The sequence below is a fragment of the Aedes aegypti genome, chromosome 2 (genome assembly GCF_002204515.2).
Source record: "Aedes aegypti strain LVP_AGWG chromosome 2, AaegL5.0 Primary Assembly, whole genome shotgun sequence".
NCBI lineage: Eukaryota > Metazoa > Arthropoda > Insecta > Diptera > Culicidae > Aedes > Aedes aegypti.
The window spans coordinates 399,263,371-399,289,163 of NC_035108.1; the positions used below are offsets into that span (position 1 = coordinate 399,263,371).

Below are 25,793 nucleotides of genomic sequence, written 5' to 3' on the forward strand. Positions count from 1 at the left end.
CATAAGTGAAAAAAAATCTTGTTTAGTATGGTTTCATGAGGCAATATCGTAAAATATTACTGAATGAAATTTTGAATTTGAATTTGAGAATATTAAAATGATAATAAATTATGAAGTTAGATTTAGATCTAGAAAGGTTATCAAAAACTGTTACGAATTTGTTATGAAAAGCCAAATTTGATAAGATTTTAAAGAAGATTCTCATAGGGAAGTCATTGATCTTTTGAGTCCCAGAACGATCTAAAAAATACAATGTAGCAAGACAGCACATTTTCACCTTTATAAAAAAAAAAAAAAAAAAATACATGAATACAAATCGGTCATTGTGCTAACTTGAACATCATACTGTGGAAATATTCATAAAAACACTAGGTTCAAGTGGAAAACCAGTGCAAACGTAGAATCATGATGAATACGAAGAAAGTAGCATCTTGACTTAAAATCCTACTGTATTTAGCCATAAGCCAGTTCCAGTACATTCTACTCCCTTTTCCACCAGAGCAACCAGAGATCTGAATCAGCAACGCCACATTTAAAATTAACAAAAAATAAAACTTTTCCTTCGCCTGTGTGACACCCGAAGTGCCAGTGCATCAGTCAGTCAGCCAGTGACTGATACCCCATGTCTTGGATGGGACCGAACAGCGCCACTCGCACTCCTATACCCAGTGTTACGCAGTCACGGTGCTCCCCAGATCATAATTATCAGAAAATAAAATCTTCATCAAATCTGTGCTTTCGTTTTCTATGCCTAAGCTGCATGTCTGGGTACAATTATCACAATAGTAGGCCCGTTTTGAATAAACGCCTCTTTACTGTATAAGTCCACAAATTCAAAGGAAATTTCAGATATTTCAATGGATTTCCATGCATCATGATTATCAGAAGAAGTATCAATGCTTGGTTGAGAGTTTGTTTGTTTAGATATTTGTGATCTCTGGGTGATGTGCATAAGTAGATTGACAAAATTTTGAGTTACGCCCTTTTCGAGGCGAACCTATTAAAAACATCAAAATTATATATCTTTATTTATGATGCATCTATAGTTCAAATGTCACTGTAATATTGGAAATCCTTGGGCACTTCCATGATTCACTTTGGCATGGGGGTTTTTCTCGGCCGAATTGTCTAAAACTTTGCAATAAGAAGCTATTTAGTACGACGCATATTATGGCCAAATATGAGCTCAGAGGCCTTCAAAAAACATCAACAACATTTGTTTATCTTTATTTTGCTTCATAGAATATTTTAGGAATTTAAGCTTAAGGTGAAACTCCTTTGAATCCACTAATAACTGTATAAAAGTAGTGGTACACAGAAAATATTCTCCTATTTGTTGGTGATAGTGAAATTATAATTGATAAGATGTTGTTGCCAGTAATCGCTACCTCAATTTGAGTCTTTTCCCCTTCGACTAAATAAGATTGCTTGATGTCGTACGTAACCATCAACGTATCTGACAGCCCTGCAAGCGAGCAGCCGGCGTAAAATTAGAAAAATAAAAAAAGCCAAATGCCGTGATCAAGTGATTGTTTTTAGCACGGTTTGGTGAAATTTTAAGTTGTTTTCATCAGAAGTCCACCAGTAATTGTTCTTCAATTAACAGGTAGTGAAAGTAAACTGTGTTGGAGGTTCTACGTTTAGTGAAAGTGGTAAAATTCGGCGAAAAGTGTTCTTCGTTCGCAGGCGGATAAGTGTAAACAATAGTAGCAAAATTAAACGTCCGCGTTGGAAATTAGCACGGTTCATGAAATTTCCACCAACTACTAGTGTTAAAACTACGGAAATCGTGAGGCAATAGTGTTCTGATGCCTCGTTAGCAATTTGGGAGTGAACTTAGTGTAGGTAAGTGAAATATTTTGAGAAATAATGTGGACTTCCAGAAATGTGTTTGTATATGTGAGGAAGCCATTTTCACTGCCATGACAGGGATTCCTTCCTATATGTCCTTAAGCTTGTGTGCTGCCATCCATCCTTCCTTTTTATCCGATTTTAATCTTTTTGTTCGACTGAGGCGTATTTAATGAAAAATGAATAAAGAGAAAGCAGCTGTATCAAGAGATGCTCAGGAAAAGTGAGGATTATCCGTTCTGTAGTGGATTGCAAAAAAGTTTGGATATTTTTACTTCATACTTGTAAAAATGGAAGGTTTCTCCCAATGCTTCCAAAACTCAACTAATAATATTCACACATAAACCAAAAGCTCTTTATTTGAAGCCTTCAAATAGACATGTTGTCACGATGAGAGGGGTTCCAATAAATTGGTTAGAAAAAGTTAAGTATCTAGTGCTCATGCTAGATAGAAATTTCAAAAATCACATTGAGGGTATTGAAGCCAAATGTAACAAATATGTAAAATGTCTGTATCCACTTATAAACAGAAAATCGAAACTTTGTCTTAAGAACAAGCTTTTGATCTTCAAATAAATTTTCATGCCAGCCATGTTGTATGCTGTACCAATATGGACTAGCTGTTGTAATACCAGGAAGAAAGCTCTGCAGAGGATTCAAAATAAAATTTTGAAAATAATTCTGAAGCTTCCTTCCTGGTACAGTACTATCGAGTTGCATAGAATATCCAATGTTGAAACATTGGAACAAATGTCAAATAAATAAATAATAATTTTAGACGAAAATCGTTGCAATCTTCTATAGTCACGATTTATGCGTTATATATTTAGGTAAAGTTAGGTTAGGTAAACTAAAAGTGTTTTTTCTCTTATAAGCAGATGAAATCAACCCACCTGTAAAAATTTTGAACTGCTACGGCAAATAAAATTACATGTAATTTGTTGTTTAATTAATAAAAGCTTAATTTTGTGATACCAAATTAGGATGATAGTATTGTCTGACACAGAACAACTAGAAATAAGAAAAGGATGTAATGTTTGAAATGATACTAATAAAGAATTGAAAAAAGGGCTATCCGTTATTGTTTGCTTTCATTGAATTCAAACTCGTACCATTTGTAGCCACTATCATAAGCAAACGAAAGTAAGCATACTGTGGAAGCTTTATAAGTTTTTCCAAGCTGCATAATTTCTTGCACTTTCCACTTCTTAGTGTGTTTGATTATATTGAAGTTGAAAGTCTCTTTCGAGTTGTTAGTTGCTTAACAATGATTTTTTTTAATTTTTAAGTTCCTTAAAACTAAGCTCTGCAAGTTAGAGTTTTCAATTTTCCCGGGATTTGACTTCCCAGAAAACGGGAAATAAAATTGTCTTTTCCCGGGAATTTCCGGGAAATTCCTAAATACGTGAAAATTAAGCTAATTTGATGGACTTTTTGAAATTATCCATATAATATGTACATTATATTACGCTTATTAGGAAAATTTTCCGGTTTACGGTAGCCGCAGAGTTCTACCGCAGCTGTCAAAGTTCTACCGCAGACTTCGAAATCATCCTATCATTGAAGCAAACGATTCAATCATAGTATGTTTGAAAGAGAAAATGCTATGAAAAATAGCAACAAACAACAACAATCATCGAGACGGTATCCAAGGTATCATTGAAGCCTGTTGATGATTTACAAGTGCAAATCAGTAATGTGACTGCTGCGGTAGCTTTTCGTTGAACCGTAAAACGGAAAGTTTTCCCTAAAATTGCAATATTTAGGGCTAGTAAATGTGTACGGTTGTTCCTCCTTTTTGTGAGTAATTTATCAATGTTCAAAAATCTGGCTTCGCATTTTTCTAGACATAAAAAAAGTTTATAAAATTAAGCAAAAGTCCATGTGGAGCAAAATCGTATGAAGTTCAAAAAAAAAGTTCTCACGTTTAAGCAGTGTTTTCGAACACTAAAACAAAAACAGATTACCGTAATCTGGGGTAACATTGATCATTTTTTGGGGTATTTCTTAAATTTCTCATTTGCAAATGCAAATGTCGCAAGTTTTATATTTAAAAAAAGTACTGGCACCCACCGCTCGTGACTATATACTGTATTTTGGTTTGCTAAAGATTTGAGTAGGGTAGGCGTACCAGTTATGGACATAATGGTTCCCTATTTTGCCATACGTTATTACCTTCATGTCTTCAAACTTTAAAAATTGTTGTGTGTTGTAGTAGTCAGATTTAAGATAGATCTCGATGTTACAACATTCAAAAAGATTTAAAATGTGAAAGTTATCAAAATTTCTTATATGGCCAAATAGGGAACCACTATGGCCATAACTGGTACACTTTCCCTATGTTTAGATAAATGTTTTAAGTGATTTTTTGATTTTGCTGATATGGGGTAACATTGATCACCCATATAAACAGCGTTCTGTAATATTGAAAAGCAGGCTTTGCAGAATTCGCTCTCATTTGAGAATGAAGCACGATCAAAGCAAGCAAAGAAAAACATCCCATCTGTTGCGGTCTACGATCGTCATTGTATCGCAAGGTGTAACAAGTCTGATAAATGGAAGCAGCGAGCGAGAGCCCCAAAGAGAGAGCTATGATAAAACCCATTTAACTCGCTTGTTTACCGTTGGGGATAGGTGTTTTTCTTTACTGGCACGATAAACAATCCACGAACTTCCAATAACAATAGTGTCCCCCAGGCTTGGAGCATGTTTAGAGGGGTTTTATCATACACTACTATCCCCCCAATCTGATCAAAGTTGTAGCAGTATACGATAAACAGTCTCTCATAATGTGCAGCATGTTATGATAGTTACAGAGAGCGATACGTGAGCGATTCTCTCAATTTTCTCAGGATTCAATCCCTGTTGAAAAGACGTTACTTACTTAAATTATAGCTTCTGATGCCGAATATGAATACCAAACGCTTTCAAGCCATTTACTTTTTGAGTTATTTCAAAAATAAAAATACTTTGAATCGCGCAATACGCCTAAAGGTAGGCAATCTCCTAAGGAAATTCTGCATTCTTAATAGTATTTCGTTAATGGCGCTTAATTGAATGAACTTATGAAAGATTTGACAACGGAATCGTTTTCGGCGATGCCAATTTTAGTAACAATCACATTTTCCTTGCTCCTACCAGTGCAACTCATATGAGACATGAATGTTCGGTAGTGTCATAAATAATGATAAAAATCATTGATTCAAAAAGTTGACAAATTTAGGCATAAACTAAATTCACTTTTTGCACAAACCTAACTTTTTATTAGCTTATTAATGTAAGAAAGAGCGGCACCATTCATGCTTTGAATATGTTACACATCAATATCTGATGATTCGAACTTTTTACGAGATGTGTCATACCGATCAATGTTGCCCCGCTGATCAATGTTACCCCGGATTACGGTAGAGTCTTTCGTTGAAAATTGTAACTGTTACATGAAATAACTTTATAACCATACTCAAATCAAGGAATAGATCCCTCGAAAGTTCCTATATATTGTATTGCGTATAAACTTTTTTTAACATATTTTCAAAAAGATATGCATTCTCTAATAACTATTTGATTACAAAAAAAAACAATCAATAAACATCAAAATATGATTAGTGATCTTACTATGATATGAAAAGTAAATTATGCGATGGTTTCATTTGAATATATATGGTCAATTCTGTATTGATATGATCACGGGATATACGGAAATCCCAGGAAACAGAAGATCATTGCCCGGGAAACGGGAATTCCCGAGATTGGAAACACTACTGCAGGTGATTGATTTTAAATATCGTGGAATAATATTAACAAAGATTTAGAAATTTCACCATTTTCTTCCTTTTTACTGCTAACAAAACTCAATTTTTCTGTAGGATATAGTAGGGCTCGATAAAAAAAACCCGAAAGGAAAGACTCAACATAGTTTAATGTTGTGCAATTATCGATAGTATCGATAATATCGATACGATTATCGATATCCCTTGAATTTGTAATTAAATTGATGAAATTGTAAAAAATCGATAATTAACACAAGTTTTTTTAACTTTATTTTTCAAAAACAACACTGAATCAACAAAATTTGCAGTGATTGCCGAGTTGGGCATAGCATGTTACTAAAACTGGAACTAGTTTTCAAGTCAAGTATTACCTAAAATTTTTTTTTTTTTACTTTCAATAATTTTCCGTATCAACTCAGCAGAACTCGACCATCTTCGATTTGGATTGATTTTCATACAGTCAGTATCGTAGAATTAGTGTTTTCGATAGATAAATAGTTGATTTTGACTGAAGGATATTTTCTATGGCCTTTGAGTTGCATGCAATTTATTTGAAAAATTCTGATATAAATTGTTGATTTTGTTGAATATGTTCTATGAATAAGTTGTAGTGAACCGTTTGAGTTACACGAAAAAATATACACTGGAAAAATAAAATATTTTTCATCATGGATACTTCAAAATTTTAAATTTTTAATTACACAAAACACCTATTTTTAATATTTTTTTTTTAAATTCCAACTTTACAATCTTAGTGGGACAAAGTTTCATGATGGAGAAATTCCTAATAAAAACAGTTTTTCTAAGTACAACTTTTGGTCGATTTACAAAATTTTGTTTTTTTTTTTTTGGTTTCAAAATAAATCCGTTTTGATAATACAATAAGCATTATCACGATCACTTCTATGAAAGTAGTCATTTTGAGTTAGTTCAAGTTTATTACAAAAATGAATTATTTACCGTAGAATGGGGTGTTAGGGGAGAAAAGATAGTTCAATTTTAACTTCGTCTATATCACGAGTCGATTACAATGATGACAATCCCGTGACAGTTTTCTGAGATAATCATTGAAATGTGTGATTAGTGGTAGTGGTAGTAATTATCTTTCTGACAAATCAACTTGCAAACAAGGAGTAATATTAAGTTTAGTTGGGACCTTAATTGTTAATGCGAAGGGTCCCATTCATCATTAGTAAGTAACGTTATACTTATTTTAAACTTCATTTCAACGTTATCGATAAATCGAACAGTACTATCCAAAACAAACGAAACACACGTTTTTCTGTTATCTAAGGGATCTAGGGATATTAGCCTCATATCAGGGACCCCAATTCTTATCATAAGACTAGGAGAACCTGGAAATGATTTAGAAGCAATATTATTACAAATTAGTGATCAGTTCTAAATCCACTTAAAACGAAAACGATTCAGTAACTTTCTTCGGGGCAGCTGAACTTTTGTACACACACATTCTTTGGTACATTCATGCAACGCTGGTCAAAACATATGTATTGCGATAGCACGATCAAAATTACGCGCTGGAGTGTAATAAGAGGTAATGTCATAACCGCATTGTTGTAATTTTGACAGCATTTAGAACACTACACTGATACTGTTTAAAATATATACACAAGATGCATGTTTGATGTAGACAGACTTCAAGATTTTGTGCAAAATTGATTTCCATTAAAGAAATTTCCAAAGCTGAGTGGGGCCTCCGCAGTAAAGCAAAAAAGTCTTGCCAAGAAATCTTGAATAGAATAACTGATTAGGTAACATTCAACATTAAAAGGTATGCGAGTTTAAAGAGATTACTTTTTGGATTTGGTGTTCGTTTTTTGTGCAAAACAAATTGAAACTTTTTTTGTAGTCGAACCCCGAAAGAAGTTTCAGCATAAACTAAAACGTAGGCAAATTATTTATCTATTTAAGAAATCTTCATCAAAATCCTATTATAATATCATGAGAAACATTCAGGTTTAGAAAAAATGACAATCAATTTCAAATTTATCTAAACTCTAAAAGAGCTGTCCAAGATATTCAGGTATCTACATTCAAGATAAATATCATAAGTTTTATTAAAAAAAATTTATCAAAAGTATTAAATTATCAACAGATACCTTTTACACATTCACATTTTTGTTCAATTCTTTATCTTTATAAATTTGGTTTAGCATTTAATAAAGAAGACTTATACCTAGTTATCCTTTACTTCAGTCACTTTTTGATTGTAATGCTGTTAGGTTTAAAGATATACATCGGCATGTCCAAATGCCGTGTAAGCAGGGTTGCCACATATACAGATTTATCTTTTTTAATACAGTTATGCAGATTTTGCATACAGAATTATGCCAGATTCACTCAGATTTTTGAGCAAAAATGAATATACCGTAATTTTGGATGAAACAGATAATTTTTCACTGTTTTCCATGTCTGTTTTCTGTAATGTTGCCAATGGCAAACAACTGAATGCAGAAAAACAAGTACGACGGTGATCCTCATTGGCTCATACACCGAAATTTTCATACAGATGTGATTTTAGTGCTGAAAATTGGCTGTAAAATAAAAAATCAAGAGATCTCTTTTCGGGGTGACATTGATTGTTAGTTTTGAAAACAACTTTACTTACTTAATTTGGGCTCTCTGAACCCAAATATGCTTGCTAAATTTTGAACAATTCAAGAGTTACGGAAATAATAATCATTTAAATTTCAATAACATCGCATAAAACGCCTAAATGTAGGCAATTTTCGCAGGATTTTTCTGATATCTGTCAAAAACTTAATTATTTTAACAAAATGTGCAACTTTGTACGAATTTCGATAATAAAATCTGTTTTGGGGATATATTTCAAGCATCCCTACAAACTTTCAGGTTGACACCATTTCCAAATCCTTGTTAAAAACTACAAGTTTATAGATGTCTGACAATATCACACCGATCACGATTATGGAATTTTACATTATTTTCATAGAACTAAACATTGTTTAACACTACAAACTTGGGGCCCAGATAGCCGTAGCGGTAAACGCGCAGCTATTCAGCAAGACCAAGCTGAGGGTCGTGGGTTCGAATCCCACCGGTCGAGGATCTTTTCGGGTTGGAAATTTTCTCGACTTCCCAGGGCATAGAGTATCTTCGTACCTGCCACACGATATACGCATGCAAAAATGGTCATTGGCATAGTATGCTCTCAGTTAATAACTGTGGAAGTGATCATAAGAACACTGAGAAGCTGAGAAGCAGGCTCTGTCCCAGTGGGGACGTAACGCCAGAAAAAGAAAAGAAGAAACACTACAAACTTCACAACATACAATTCAACAGTAGTTAAGACAAACGACGTTTATTTACTATAGGTGGCATTGATTTTCGTGCTATATTAGTAAGAAATAAAATCGTATGACACGGTGATCAATTTCGCCCTACCGATCAATTTCATCCGAATTTACGGTACCGTAAAACGGGGTAACTTTGATAATGCGGGTAACTTTGATAATGCGAGACTCTCAACATACTAAACGAAATAACAAAGTTCCTATTAATCTGTTAAGCAAAACGAATGCAAAAGTGAAGAGTATTAGTATCACACTTCATGTTAAAGCTATTTCCGTTGGAATCAAGTACATTTGAGGATTTATATGCAAATATGGAAAATTTATAAGATATTAGTACATAGAAAACATATATTACATACTAGTGGTCCCGGCAAACTTCGTCCTGCCATCAAGTAGGCTGTTGTACAGTGGGGGACCGAAATCCGTATAGGCTTAAAATTCGTACACTTCATACAAATAGTAGGCGTTTTGTATGAGGTGGACGGACTCAGATTCATTTCGATCCCGCACGGTAATATGTCATGTAATCGCCGGTACAAAATTAAACATTAGTCAGCTTTTGTTTTCCCGAATATTCCGGGGACTTTCTTGAAATTTTTCCTCGCACGATCATGTCGCATCCCTTGTCAAGTGCAACAGTGAATAATATACGTCAACCCGTTGATCCGTTCTCAAGTCATTTCATGACATACAAACACCACTCCATTTTTATATATTCAGATATTCAAGCTAAGATGTGACAATTCTGGAGCCTTCCTTAGCCGAGTGGTTATAGTCCGCGGCTACAAAGTAAAGCCATGCTGAAGGTATCTGGGTTCGATTCCCGGTCGGTCCAGAATCTTATCTTAATGGAAATTTCCTTGACTTCCCTGGGCATAGAGTATCATTGTGCCTGCCACACGATATACGAATGCGAAAGCTCACAGTTAATAACTGTCGAAGTGTTCATAAGCACACTAAACTAATGCCAAGATGAAGAAGAAGCAGAAGATGTTCGGGCGTTTCTAGGCCTATCAAAAGGATGCTTTGAGGTAAATTGGTTTTTGCACAAATGGTTGGAAACAATTTTTGGTCCATAGTGGGGCAAAAGTTTGAATCAGCGAAACAAAAGTTCGACCTTTATATAAACCCGCGGAAAAATTTGCAAATTGCCTAAAATCTACATATTATTTTTAAATTTAGCTAAATTTTCCTGTTCACACTTAGTTTTGTGAAAAACTGCTATTTCAGGGTTAATTACAATTAAGGGTTTTGGGCAATTTTCTTATGAAAATTTAGTGTGTTTTTTTCTGTTATAACTAAAAATGGGTAAACATTTTGACACAAGTTTGTTCAGCAAATTTATAGCCAATATATTGAAGGTCCACTGTGAGGTATTTATTTCATTTCAACTATTATTGTTTTTCTGGAAATTTTGATTATGGCACTAACGTCGAACTTTTGCCCCACCTTACTCTACAAGTTGAAAATGGCTTACGAACGGGTCAACGAATTTGAATGATTATTTCTCCGTTTTGTTCGTCTAGAGTTCCGACGTGTTTATGTGTATATAATGCCCAGCATATTCACCGGGAAAGTTGGAAAAACGAGTTTGAACGGAACTGTAATTTTGTATAGGACGATCAATAGCGTTTTTCAACTGCCTACTTGATGGCAAGACGAAGTTTGCCGGAACCACTAGTTGGAATTAAAAATCTACTAGAAGTGAACTTTTGAGTTCACGATTTAAATACACAGAAAGAAAAATTCTTTTAAATTTCAGCGTAAAATAATGCACATGAAGGGAATGCCAGATTTGTCGCAAATTTACACGTCACATCGTGTAAAATTACATTAACATCATGTAAGTTTCCGCTATACATCGTGTAATCTAGCATGGACTCTAACCGATTACGCGACAATTCGTATAAATTACATGATGTTTTTACACGATATGTGATGTAAATTTGCGGCAAATGTGTCATTCCCTTTATGTGCATGATTTTACGCTGTAATTTCCTTGCATTTTTCTTTCTGTGTAGGTAACGACCGAACTATTGATTGCTTGAGATGCAGCTCAGCCGTAGGAAAATGAATGCTGAACACAGATTTGATGATGATTGATAGCGATTTGTTTCTGAGAATAACGGTCTGGGGAGCACCGTTGCAGGACTTTAGCTCATCTCCGAGAGTCTTGACTTCTGAATCACTTGGAAAACAGCTTCACGATGTGTTCACCAAGGCAAGACTAATTTCGTGTTGGTCTTTTTTGTACGAGGCGGGCGGCGTTTCCTCACATTGCCAATCCCAAGTTAAACATTCATTACAAATATAGGCGGATTTGGCCTGTCACAAACCGTCGGAACATCATTCCGTCATCACTATGGGTTCACTTGACCGGTTCCTTACCTCTCACGAAGGTCGATGGGTATTTTAATCCTGGAAAAATATATACGAGTTTTTCTGCAGTTCTATGCCTAGCACGTTATTTGTCTGCTGGAAAATCTTTATTCTTGATTGATTCACGGTTGATTCGTTTCGATCGTTTTCACCACTCGACTAGACTTACGACCTCAGACGAGGCGTAAATTTCACTCTCTATGACTTAATTCGTTGCACATCCAACTTAAACCATGCGCACCGTGCCAATTTTTCGGCATAGGAACGATGACGTCGTTTTTCACCTCACTTGGAAACACAAAGATGCTACGTTCGCCGATTTCAGAAGCACTTATTCAAATCCAGCACCAGTCGCCGATAGGCGTTTTCCACTCACTGAAAATTGGTCCAATTATAAGGTGTTCACATCCTCTCGACGGCCGCTTCTTGACCGTTTCACACAAATTTCACACTTCGTCTTCTACGTCAACGTTCTAAACACTGAATGCTGTGGAAAGCTCCAACACTTCGCCCACGCTCGATCCCAACCCCCCTTTTCGCGTGCTTCCGAGATTCAATATATCGTTTTCCCGCGAGGACGCGCGGTACAAAATGTTTCGAAACCGCTCTCGCTCGGCGGATGAAACACTACTGACGATGTCCACGGGAGCAGGCAAATATTGTGATTTTTCGAAAGTAGAATTTTATAAATATAGTCCCGCCGTCGTCGTCTTGGGAAGCCATCAGCTCAGAGCTTCTGCCACACGATCGTGGATTGTGACGAAAACGGGGAGCAATGGAGTGACGATGAAATGCTAACGACATCATCGTTTCGGGGGCCGCCCGTTCCGTTCGAGCAAATTTTCACTGAAAACTGAATCGTTCGAAATGCCGCACACTGCATAGGGCTAGGAGTTCAACGCAAATGAAATGTAAATTATGGGTTATTTTTTGGGGTGTTGCGGAAACGGAGAACTAACGATACTACTACGGTTACGGCGATATTTACATCCTCAAGAATGATGAGACAAGTTTGTCTCAAAGAGTACAAATTATAGTCAGAAACAGTTTTCACCTGTGAGCATAAGCATAGATCACCAAATAACTCGTACTCCATGTTTCACCAGACCTAACGAAATTGTACAGAGATGAAAAGAAACAATTCACATAATATTTGCACTTGTTCAATTTTTCATGTGATTTTGTAGTAGCACGATCAATTCTTGCAAATCATACCACTTTTTACAAGCTAAAGTAATCTCTTCTGGTTTATGATCTGCAATCAATCTTTAGGTCGTTTTCACCGATGCTCCATTTTTTTTGGTCCAATTGTATAACAGTTAAAAAAAGAGACCACCAGAAATAGATCAAAATTGATCCGCTTCTACCGCAGTTTGATCTAAATTCCATTTCTAATAAATTTGTCATAAATTTAACATCAGCTCTCCTGCCTGATGGTAAAGCAAATCAAAAACATGTTTACGGCGATCCGTGATAGTGAATACAGCGATTACTGCTTGTTATCAACCAAAAATGGATTTTCTCGAAGTCTGCGGATATATCCAACTTCGGAAGTGGTGTGCTTTTTTTCGTATTCGGATGTGCATTCATGATCTCAACTTCTAAAGTTGGACATCTTGTATGTTCTAGATGCAAATTTATTGGGCGATAGGAATATTTTGTTTTCCTACCATATCAACAATTGCTGGGAAGAGTTAATATAAACCGATATGTATGGCGATAGTAAAAACATATTTCTCCAAGGTTTCGTCAGGGAATTTGTAAAGAGACATTATGCAGGCAATAGTTCAGAGATATTTTTTCCACAACTCAACAGCGCTGCAATAGCAAACGCTCGAAGGACTTCAAGATCGTCGGCAGGAGCAAGAAGAAGCAGTAGTTCCGGTACGTGAGAATCTTTGAATTACCCACAAAAACCCCCATAAGTCAAGTAGCTTGAAATAAACTATCAAAAGATAACCCTAAAACCCAAAATAGTTCAGTTTGCCCAATAAAACCCTAGAGATTCCCACCAAGTTAGAATTCTCCCAGACAACCAGAAGTCGCATAGCAGTTTACGAACAAAGTCGTTCATTTATAAAAATTGCATCACATCCACATAGTAAATGGTGGATGAAATCGTGTGATCGATGGGTTTCCTCGCATAAAACGTTATTTTCTGAGTTCATATGTACATTTTGTTTTGTCCCGTATATTCGTACAAAGTTAGTCGGATCAATCCGTAGCAGCTGTCAAATTAACTTTGTTATCATAAATTAAATCGCATAAGAGTACAGATTAGTTCGCAATAAAATCTACACACTCGCATTGCATGCTATTTTTCATCATATAAAAATGCACGATATCACCTCCACTTTTGTACGTATAAGGCCTTTTCGCAACATCTTATACGTGAAACTGTCCACATATAAGCATCGCATAACGCAAAAGGTGATTCCGTTATACGTACATTTTGGTTGTCTGGGCTTTCAATACACACACTATAATAGCCCTAGTCAGGTGACGCGTGACGGTATACTGCACACCTTGGTCGCGTAGCCCCTCAGTTTCCCAGTAGCAAGCCGACCCTGAGACCCAGCTCGAGGGGTCTCTTGTTATTGAGAGATTGCCCGGTTCATTAATTAGTTACAATGGCATCTTCAGAAACTCCTCTAAGAATTCTTCCACAGATTCTTCGAGAGATTCTTACGAGAAATCTCAAAGGGACTCCTCCAGGGTTCTACCACGACCATTTCTTAAGGAACTTGTGTTGAAAAATTACATTACGAAATAATTCAGAGATTTTTTTATCAAAAACTTTTCCAATGATTTCAATAGTTCAAAGATTTTACCTAGACATAGTTCAGACATTTTCCAGAAATTTCTCTACGGATTCTTCCTGGGACCTCACCGAGAACTCCATGTGAGATTCCTCCAAGAATTTCTCTTACAAAGAACTCTACTAGGGATTTCTGTTAAGATTTTTCAAGGAATTGTCCATCGTTTCCTTCAAGAATTTCTCCGCAAGTTGCTTCAGTAATTTCTCAATGAAAGGGGCATATTGCCATGAAATAACACAAATATACTTTGCCAATAGGGTCCTAAAGGCCTGTCCCAATTTTAATGCCAAACGCTTAAGTTTTGGCCAAAACACATGTTTACTCAATTTTTTAATGTTTATCTTTTGTTCAAGTCCAAACAACATTTTTTCAGATTTTGTCACACTTCTTGGCTTAAACTCAAATTTTGGGTGTATTTTGCTTTCCGTGTACCTTGCGAAATGTCAGATTGGAACAACCCCAGTGTTAAAACTAAAAGCCCTGTGGTGTTTTTGTCGATTAAGCGAACGTCAAACATGATCAAAAGTGTCAAGGTTCATTTATGGACCCAATTTTTAAATTAAAGTTTAAATATGATTTAGCCGTTATTTGAGCGGGAAAAATTGCTAAAATAGTTACAGTAACATGCTCTTTTGTGTCATTAAATAAAAACAAGATTTCATCAAACATTTTAGGACCCAATTTTAATAGAAATTCAAAATCCTATTCGTGATAAATCAGTCCATGATTCTAATGTTCCTAATCTATGTGAAAATGTAAATTGAACAAAATTTTCCGATCTTGTATCCCTTTCATTAATTAATTTTATTGATTCGGTATCTTCAATTGACAATTACAATAATTTTTCAAAATTATTAATTGATTGTTTATTCAAATCTCAAAATAAAAAAAATGTTTCACGATTTATTAAAAAAAATCGCCCTTCTTTCTGGTGGGATAATGAATGTTCCATTGCTTGAAAAACTAAATCTGATGCTGTTAAATTATTTCGTAAATCAGGCTCCAGAAATCATTATTTTGCATATCGTAAAACTGAAGCACAATTCATAAGACTAACTAAATCCAAAAAGAGAAATTATTGGAAAAATTTTATTCAAAATTTAGATAGAGAAACTTCTTTATCTACATTGTGGGATGTTGCCAGAAATTTAATAAATTATGATCCCAGCATTTCTACTGTTTTAGAATATTCGGAAAAATGGATACAAGAGTTTGCTTCAAAAATTTGTCCTGATTTTGTCCCACGTTCCATTAAATTTAAAAATAGTCCATTAAATTATTTTCCTGATCTTTGTTGTCCGTTTTCATTAGCCGAATTCAATTTAGCATTATCAATTACAAAAAATACTGCTCCAGGTATTGATAACATAAAATTTATTGTATTGAAAAATTTACCTGATGATGGAAAAACCCATTTACTTTCAATATATAATGCTTTCTTATATCAAAATATAATTCCTACTAAATGGCGATTGATTAAAGTTATAAGTATCCTTAAACCTGGTAGAGATCCGTCATCGGCTGATAGTAGAAGACCAATTAGTTTATTATCTTGTTTGCGTAAACTTTTGGAAAGAATGATTTTAAATCGTCTTGAATTGTGGGCTGAAAACAATAACATTTTTTCATCTTCTCAATTTGGATTTAGGAGAGGTCGAGGTACTCGCGATTGTGTTTCACTTTTAGCTTCACAAATTCAGCTTTCATTCAATAGAAAACAAGACTTAGTTTCTACTTTTCTTGATGTTTCTGGAGCCTATGATTCTGTTCTAATTGATTTATTATTTGAAAAGATGAATAATTTCAAAATTCCCAGTATGTTTTCTAATTTCATAATTAATTTATTTTCTTTCAAAATTATGAACTTTTTTCATAATGGAGAATAAAAATTATTAAGACATAGTTATTTCGGACGTCCACAAGGATCATGTTTAAGTCCATTTTTATACAATTTATATACCAGCGACATGGCATCAATAATTCCTAATGGTTGTTATTTGCTTCAATTTGCAGATGATAATGTTATTTCTATCAGTGGCAAAAATAGAGAAGTCATTAGTCATTTTATGCAATGTGCCTTAAATAACATTGATTCATGGCACATGAGAATGGATTTTCATTTTCTGTCAAAAAACAAAATATATGATCTTTTCGAGAAAACATTCGAACATTTCCATTAAGGTGAAACAGTTTGGAATCAATTTCTAAGATTGCACTAAAACTTCAAAGGCACAAATCTCGCGAAGGAAGTATCCAACAACAGTGAACTTTTTATTTTAGCTTTGTGCACTAGCAGAAAGCTTAGAATAAGAAGATCAGAAATGTTTGACAACTATTTCTCCAGTTTAGTGCCTTTGAAATCGTGAGTAGGGACACAAGTCGGCCATTGTGACGACCATCTTTGTACTCCAAGATGTTTCACCTTAATTGATATCTTAATGGAATCGAAATTGAACATGTTGATGAATTTAAATATCTTGGCATATGGTTTGACCCTAAATTAAATTGGAACATTCATATTAAACAAATTCAAAAAACATGTTCAAAATGAATCAATTTTCTCCGTACTATTACAGGTACTTGGTGGGGCGCTAATCCATCTGATTTAATTACACTTTACAAAACTACTATTCGTTCAGTCATGGAATATGGTTGTTTCACTTTTGGAAGTGCTGCACAAACACACTTTATCAAACTTGATAAAATACAATTTCGTTGTTTGAGAATTTGTTTGAAACTTATGAATTCAACTCAAACTCAATCAACAGAAGTACTGGCTGGTGTCGTACCACTTAAAAATCGTTTTCAAGAACTCAATTGTACATTTTTTATGAATTGTTTATCAAATAATCATCTAATTATCAATATTTTGAAGTCTTTATTCGAAATTAACCCAACGAGCAAAATATTGGAATCTTACATTCATTGCTCATCTGAAAATATAGTACCTATTTCATATAATAGTTTTTATGATTTTGAAATTAATATTCACACTTTTCAACCTTGACTTTTCTCTATTCCATGAACTGAAGCAAATTCCAAACCATCTTTATTCTTCTTTTGCCAATATTTTGTTTATGCGTAAATTTGGTAGAATTACTTCTGCACAATTTTATTTCACGGATGGATCCTTAGCTCAAGGTATCGCGGGTTTTGGAGTATACAATTAATTTTTGGATCATTTTTTCAAACTTCAATCTCCTTGCTCCATATTCATTGCAGAATTAATTGCTTTATACTTTGTTTGTAATTTGATAAGAGATTGTCCACCAAATGTTTACATTGTATGTTCTGATAGCCTAAGTTGTCTTCGTGCTTTGAGTACCATCTCTTTCAATTTCAAAACTCATCATGTTTTATTTATGATGAAAAAAATATTATTTAATTTGCATAGTCAAGGATTTATTATTAAATTTGTGTGGATCCCTGCTCATTGTAGAACATACGGTAATGAGCAGGCAGATTCATTGGCTAAACTTGGTGTTGTTCGGGGTATAACTTATGATCGTGATATTTTTCCTTCTGAGCATTATCCTAAACTGAAAATGCATTCCCTTGATAGTTGGCAAACTTGTTGGAGCTCCAGTGATAAAGGAAGATGGTGTCATTCAATTTGTCCAAAAGTAAGTCATTTTCCTTGGTTTAGAAATATACCAGGAACCAGAAACTTTATTTATTCATTTTCGCGATTGATTTCAAATCATTATATTTGTAACAATCATTTATATCGTATTAATATTGTGGATTCAAATCTATGTGAATGTGGTGAATCTTATGAAGACATTGATCATATAGTTCTTCAATGTTCCAGGTTCATTTTACCAAGGAATAAATTATTTAATAGTATAATCAATTATGGCCATCCAATTCCTATATCTATTCGAGATATACTGGGTACAAGATGTTATCATATACTTAAACTCTTATTTAGTTTTTTGAATGCAATCTCATATATTGTTTGATACTGGTGCTTTGTGTGTGTGTGTGTGTGTGTGTGTGTTTTCTATTTTTATTTGCAGATGTGAAGATGGATTCTGTTTTGGAAGACCCCCTCCCTCATCCTGGTTTGGAAATCACTTCATACTTCAGATAGCTTGGATTCATGTTGCAGTTTGTGGCTTTGTCATGGTATATCTTTGCCGTATGAGTCTTTAGTTATAAGATTTCTTTTTGTTTTGTAACGTTATATGAAAAGATGAAGAGGTTTTGTGCCTCTTTGAGAAAGATTTCGAAAGGAAATCACTCAAAGGGGTTTTTCCCTCTTCCAAAATTTTTGTTAAAATAAATAAATAAATAAATATGGTACCGTGGGGTAAGTGGATACAGAAAAATCAATAATCAACTTCATTGTTATGTACAGCTAACGTGAATAATGTAATTCAATTTTTTTTCTGTGGATAACAAATGAGGGACTAATATACTTCAAATCGTCACTTATTTTGATTTTTCTGATTGCTATGTATTGAGTATGAGGGACTTTAAAATGTGTGCCAAATGATCCACTTGCCCCACTATGGTGGGGTAAGTGGATCACCAATCAAAAAAATCTGTTCTCAAAACAAATGTGATGTAATTATGTATAACAAGAATGATATTACTCTCGTTCTTGTTATTAGTGCTAGTAATGTTACATTTACTACTTTAAAATTAAAAAATATATTTTTTTAATCAAAATATAATAAAAAAAATGTTCACACTAATTCGAACAAAAAAAAAACATTGTTACTAGAATATTTTGGATAAAATTCATCCATTTATACACATAAGTTTTACAGAAGTATTGTAGGATCATTCCTAACGATGTTTTCGAAAAACACTAGTTGGGGACGGACCTGGTGTAGTGGTTAGAACACTCGCCTCTCATGCCGAGGACCTGGAATCGAATCCCATCCCCGACATAGTCACTTATGACGTAAAAAGTTATAGTGACGACTTCCTTCGGAAGGGAAGTAAAACCGTTGGTCCCGAGATGAACTAGCCCAGGGCTAAAAATCTCGTTAATAAAGTCAAACCAACCAACCAAAAACACTAGTTGTTTTAAAATATCAGTTACATTTATTCTTGAATACCAAACTGAAATCCATCTATTCTATATATGAATATATGTATATCATCTGTCTAGAACAATTTATATGGTCAAATAATGTACAATACTATGCTTTCAAGTGGAAATTAGTATATGTTGCCCTTTTGCAACTCAGCTTAGATAAACCACGAAAAGTTTCGTGTGAATTTTGAAATTGTTATTCTTTTATGTTTTTTTTTGTACCAGAAAGGTTAAACAAGCTTCCACCTAATTAATTCTAATTTTCTATGGTAAATTTGACAAAATCAAGCTGGGAATGAAAAAAAAAATACAGTAAAACAACATTTGCGGATATTAAAGCTTATTAAAACTCTCGTAAGCAGTCTGCCAATAAATGATAATAACACTGGATCCACTTACCCCACCCCATAAAAAAGTAGGGGTAAGTGTAACATGTACAATATATCTGTATTTATTTTTTAAAATCACGTATTATTCATTGTGATTCATTCAATCAGAACTGAAATGCTCACCATGTGTCGAAAAAAATAATAGAATTCGATTTGAGACAGAGATACAATGGATTTTTGATTGATGGAAAACAATTTTCAAATAATTTAATTTTTGCAGCTAACAAGTTTGATTGTATTAGTGTACGTGTAGTACCAGTTTTGCAAAAGTATCAGTGTGGGCGTAAGAAAATAACCTAAAACGAAGCAATGGTGCAAAAAACATTTAACATATTCAAGTATTTATGCTTAATATTGACGAATGATCCACTTACCCCACTGATACACTTCCCCCACGGTACCTTAACACAAATATACTTTCGGAAACTACAGGCACTCCAGTGTTTCCTTAAAGGATTTCTTCAGAGATTTCGCCAAAAAATAATTCAGATACTTTTCACAAATTCCTTCAAGGATGCAAGGTTCTATCAAGGATTCCTCCAGGAAAATCCTTCAGGGACTTCCCAAGTATTTTTTTCTATGGAAATTTCACCACCAGATAATTCAGAGATTCTTTTGAAAACTCCTCCAAGGATTTCAGTAATTCTTTCAAAAATTTTACCTCGACATAATTCAAATACTTTCCAGAAATTTCTCCAAAGGTTTTTCCAAGGACTCCTTCCCAAAATCTTCCACAGATTTCTCCAGAGATTCTTCCAAGAAATCACAAAAGACTACTGCAGGATTCCATCAGGAAGTGCTGCAATTTTTCGAGGGATTCTTCTACAGAATTCCTTAAAAAATTCATCTAGTGAGAGATCGTTCAAATATTATGTAACACAATACGGTTAATACAAAACTTTTAAATTTTCCACACAAAAGCTGTTACGTGGAGGAGGGATGGGTCTAAAATTGGCAAATTTTGCGTTACGTAATATTTGAATCATCCCTAATTCCTTCAGCAATTTTTCAAGGAATTGCTCTAGGCAAATTTCACCGCTTATTAATTCAGAGATTTTTTCGTAAACTCATTCAAGGATTTCAGTAAATCCTCCATAGATTTTACATGGACATAATTCAGATGTTTTTACTTTAGTTTTGGTGGCTCTACGTCCTTCAAGACATGACCTGCGCCACAATGTTACGCCAACTAACTCGATCGCCCCACGCTTCCAAGATTCTGCTCCACTTGGTCAAACCTAGCGATGCGCGATTTTGAATCAATGTTCCGAACATCGATCTTTTTGTTCCGATTAATCGATTTTTTGAATCGATGTTAGGATCACTCAAAATCGAGTGAATCGATTTTCTTCATTCGATTTTTGTTTCGATTCACAAGTATAAAATTGATTAGATTTTTTTAATGAGTTGATGAATCACAAGCCTAGTTTTGAAGCGTTGAATGTATAATTTTTAGTTTCAATCGTTATTTAATTGAAGGAATTATATATACAAATACAATTGCATTTGGTCTGATTTTGAGAGCTTGTTTTTTGTAATTTTTTATATGAGCCTGAGATTTGAATCGATTCAAAAACATCGAATTAAATGATTCGATTAAATCGATGAATCGATTCACCATATTGAATTCAAAACGATTCAGTAACATCGATGTTCTGGTCACCTTTCTGGATTGGGTTCACCGTACACTGAAAATATATATATGTTTATATTACGAAATCTTTCGTTTGAACTACGAAATTATTCGTTGTTTTCTGCAACGAAACAGTTTCGTAAAATATATGCAACCAGCTTCGTAATATGATTCACGCTCGAAATCAAAACAAACAATGATTGTTATAATGTACTAAACATTTCGTAATCGAAATTCGTTTGTTTCGTATTCAGAACGAACATTTATACGCGCTTCTTCTTACCTCCCTCGGCTGCGGTCGTGTCATGTTGTATTTTACGAAATGTGTCTACGAAACCTTTCGTTGCAGAAAACAACGAATGATTTCGTAGATTAAACGATCAGTTTCGTAATACTAAACAATTCGTAATACGAACAACACGAGAACGCACATCTACGAATTGTATATCGTACATCTTACGATTATTTCGTAAAGTCACTGAATCGCGAAATTCTGTCAAGTACAAATAATTCGTACAATGAATGAAAATAGCGTTGTATGTACGAAATCTTGTTTTACGAAATGGATTTTGGATAAAATACGAAGAGATGTTTTCAGTGTAGGGTTCGCAGAAGCTCGTGGTTCATTTTTCTCCTCCATACGCCGTTCGCACATACTCCGCCGAAGATCGTCCTAAGCATACGTCGTTCAAAAACTCCTAGCGCTTACAGGTCCTCTTCGAGCATTGTCCACGTCTCATGCCCGTAGAGGACTACCGGTATTATCAGCGTCTTGTACATGGTACACTTAGTAGGGAAGTGAAGTTTACCAGACCGCAAGGTCTTATGGAGTCCGTAGTAAGCACGACTTCCGGCAATGATACGTCTTCGAATTTCTCTGCTGCAGTTGTTATCCGACCCGAGCAACACACATGTTATAATTGTGTATTATCAACTTATATATGACTTGTTTTGGTCATCAGTTGATAATACACAATTATAACCTGTGTGTTGCTGGGGGACGTTATCAATGATCCGAGATATACAAATTCGTCCACCACCTCGAACTCATCCCCGTCGATCATCACGCGTCTGGCAAAGCGAGCTATATCGCGCTCGGTTCCTCCAGCCAGCAGATATTTCGTCTTCGACGTATTTACCTTCAATCACAATTCAGAAACCACCTGGAACGTTCTTCCGATAATGTCCACGTCGTCAGCAAAACAGATGAGCTGGCTGGATTTATTGAAGATCGTGCCCCGCATGTTGAAGCCCACCTGTGGTTCAAACGGGCCCGATAATGCATCCGATATCTTCACACGGCACTGTACACTATCTATCGTTGCCTTGATCAGTCTAGTCAGTTTTTTGGGAAAACCATTCTCGTCCATAATCTTTCATAGCTCTTCGCGGTCGATGGTATCATAGGCCGCTTTGAAAATGATGAATAGGTGGTGCGTAGGGACTTGATATTTGCGACACTTTTGGAGGATCTGCCGCAACATAAAGATTTGGTCTGTCGTCGATCGCCCGTCCACAAAACCGGCTTGATAACTTTCCACAAATCTGCTTGCCAGTGGCGATAGACGGCGGAAGATGATTTGGGAAAGCACTTTATAGGCGGCGTTAAGAATGGTGATCGCTCGATGGTTCTCACATTCTAACTTGTCACCCTTTTTGAATATTGGGTATATTATTCCCTTCTTCCATTCCTCCGGTAGTTGTTCTGTATCCCAAATCCTGGCTATCAATCGGTGCAGACAAGTGGCCAACCTGTCCGGGCCCATTTTAATAAGTTCCGCTCCAATACCAATTTGATAGCCAATACCTGTTCGATAGCATCCTTAACTTCACCTATCGTGGGAGTTGGCATGTCTCCCTCATCCGCCGTACTGATGAAGCCATTCCTCATGCTGTCTTGGTCTTCCTCCTCTGCGCCATTTGGGTGTTCATCGTAGTGCTGCTTCCACCTTTCGAACACCTCATGATCGTCCGTCAAGATACCTCCATTCTTATCTGGGCATATTTTGGCTCACGGCACAAAGCCTTTGCGGGATGCTTTGAATTTCTTGTAAAACTTACGCATTTCTTGAGAACGATACAGCTGCTCCAACTCTTGCAGGCAGCACTTTTTATCCCGGAATAGATGGGTTTGCAATCTTCGCTTCTGTTTGTATCGTTCCACGTTTTGCCTTGTTACAGCATAATCGCCCGCGCTGTTGAAATGAAAACGACTACAAAACACAAGGCTATTCCTCCATACCGCAGGCTACTGACTGATATCGCTACCAGCCAGCTCCTCTCTTTTATTTCATGTCTGGGTAAAGATATCTACAATTCATTCACTCAAAATACTACCTCTACAATTCTTACCCATAGACATCTCCACTACAGGGTGTGTGATGTACCTGCTCGCCAACACGAGCTGCATTATTCACGTCCAAAACCGTCTGGCACTCCTCGTCGAACCAACCGTTCCGTCGATTTCCTTCCACGAACCCAATGGCATTTTCCGCTGCGTTGTTAACACTGCTGCTTGGACACTATACTCCAGCATTCCTCAAGAGGGGCTTCGGTGAGCTTTCTCTCTTCCGGCAACGCTGCTTCAAGGCTTTGCGCGTAATCAGTTGCGGCTTCGGGTAGCTTCCAGATTGTACCGTTGCGGTCGTCTGTGCCGAATGTTGTTCACAACGGAAAGTCTTTGGCGCACTTTAACCGTCACAAGGTAGTGGCCCGAATCGATGTTTGCGCCGCCTTAGGTTCTGACGACGATAATGTCCGAGAAGTGTCAAAACTCGATCGATTTGCGATTCACCCTATTGGAGTGATCTCCAGGTATACCGATACGGGAGACTGTGCTGGAAGTAGGTTCTACGTATGGCCATGTTCTTGGAGGCGGGGAAATCAATAATTCTAAAGCCGTTTTTGTTCATGTTCCAGCTGCGCGTCATGGTCACTTACTAGGTGAGGGCTGTACACGCTGATTATGTGTTGCTTATGATTTTGTATTACATATTTCGATATTTCCCTTATTGAGTTTCTTCAAAATAAAGTTATAGATAGTTGACTATATATTAATGTTTATTAAACTTATGTACCTAAAGACAACCTAGATGGTTTCTTTGTAAAAGTTGTTCAAATGAATAATTTTTATCTGATCGTGAATAAATTTAATCTTTTTCTAGATATTGCTAATGACATTTTTAAGGAACTAATCTATTTCAAGATCCTGGTTGTACGATTTGTAGGCTTCATGGCCGTGTGTGGTCAGTGACGTCAGACACTAAAGCACATCGTGTTAAGACTCAATTCCCTCTTCAGCCCATGAAACTTTTCGTGAGGATTGTTTCTCGGCTGTGCCATTGGAGCTTGCTTGTCTGTTGTCTAATGTTCAGTTGCAGTCAGTGCAGCTAAATGAAGACAATGTCCGTGTCTATTTTACAATAGTCGTCGGTAAGCGAAGCATGCATCGTCATCGTAAATGTGTATATTTATTGAAGGAAGCCAATTCAATGGTATTCTGTGAAGCCAATATAAATATAATAACAGAAGTTAATCTATAAGTGATTAAAAATTTTGTTACTGATGACAATACTTGTAGAAAACTGCTTCACCCTCAAATGAGTTGTCAATCTTCATTTAAACGGAAGACATCCACTTTCTAGCACATCAGGATTTTCACATAGAATTGCGAAAAAAAAGGTTATAAAAACTACTTAACGGATGCATTTCAAAATAAATTTCTCCCTTTTAGAAACCCTTGATCTGCGCTGAACGACTTTGTCAATCTTCTAGCTTATCAAGATCTTGGGATGAAGAATGTTATCTTGGGATGAAAAAAGTAACTAGGACCACCTAGCGGATGAATTTCCAGCAAGATTGTCTACTGCCACATAATTCTTGTTCTGTTGAACATCTTTGCCGAAAACACCAATCTTCATGCTGATCAAGATCTCGATATACAGAAATTTGGAAAAAAATAAAGAAAAAAGGGTACAAATGAAGAAAATTTGTTACTAGTGTCACCAAGCGGAAAAAATCTCATTCAGACTTTCCACTGCCGGATAGCCCTTGATCTGCTGAATAGCTTTGTCGAAGACACCAACCTTCTAGCTGGTAAGAAGCTTGAGATAGAGAGGATTAAAGATTTATTTTTACTAGTGCCACCTAGCGAATGAATCCCAAATCAGACTTTTTAACGCCAGATAGTCTTTTATCTGTTGAGCCGCTTTGCCGAAGACACTAAGCTTTTAGCTGATAAATATCTGCTGAATATCTTTGCCGAAGACCTTCTAGCTCATTTAGATATTGAGATATACGCTTGAGATTATTTTTAAACCCCTTTTGTCCACTCTTTTTCCGTTACCTAGAAAAGATGGAAGGGTGAGGGGGGATGTCTCACCCAAGGATCAACTAACCGCATTCACTTCAAAACTTATTTCAAAATAATTGATCTACTGGTCACTGAATTGTGAGCATTTTAAAATTCTAGGTTCGTCTCGGGCTTTCAAAATTTAGTCGAGAATGAATAATTATCTTCTTCTTTTGATTGCTAATTGTTCTTCCTAGTTTACCAGTTTCCTAGACACGC

At 35.6% G+C, this 25,793-nt stretch overlaps 1 protein-coding gene across 3 annotated transcripts in view; it reads right to left on the reverse strand.

The window, feature by feature from the left end:
• Positions 1-25,793, reverse strand: part of LOC5568606 — a 71,517-nt gene that overhangs the window by 33,244 nt on the left and 12,480 nt on the right. Inside the window, exon 1 of one of the 3 annotated variants that reach the window (XM_021847096.1) lies at positions 11,345-11,971. The exons of the other annotated variants lie outside the window; for them this stretch is intronic. The gene's annotated coding sequence lies outside the window, so the exon portion shown is untranslated. Of the gene's footprint in view, positions 1-11,344; positions 11,972-25,793 lie in introns of those variants that run through there. 3 annotated transcript variants of the gene reach the window in all.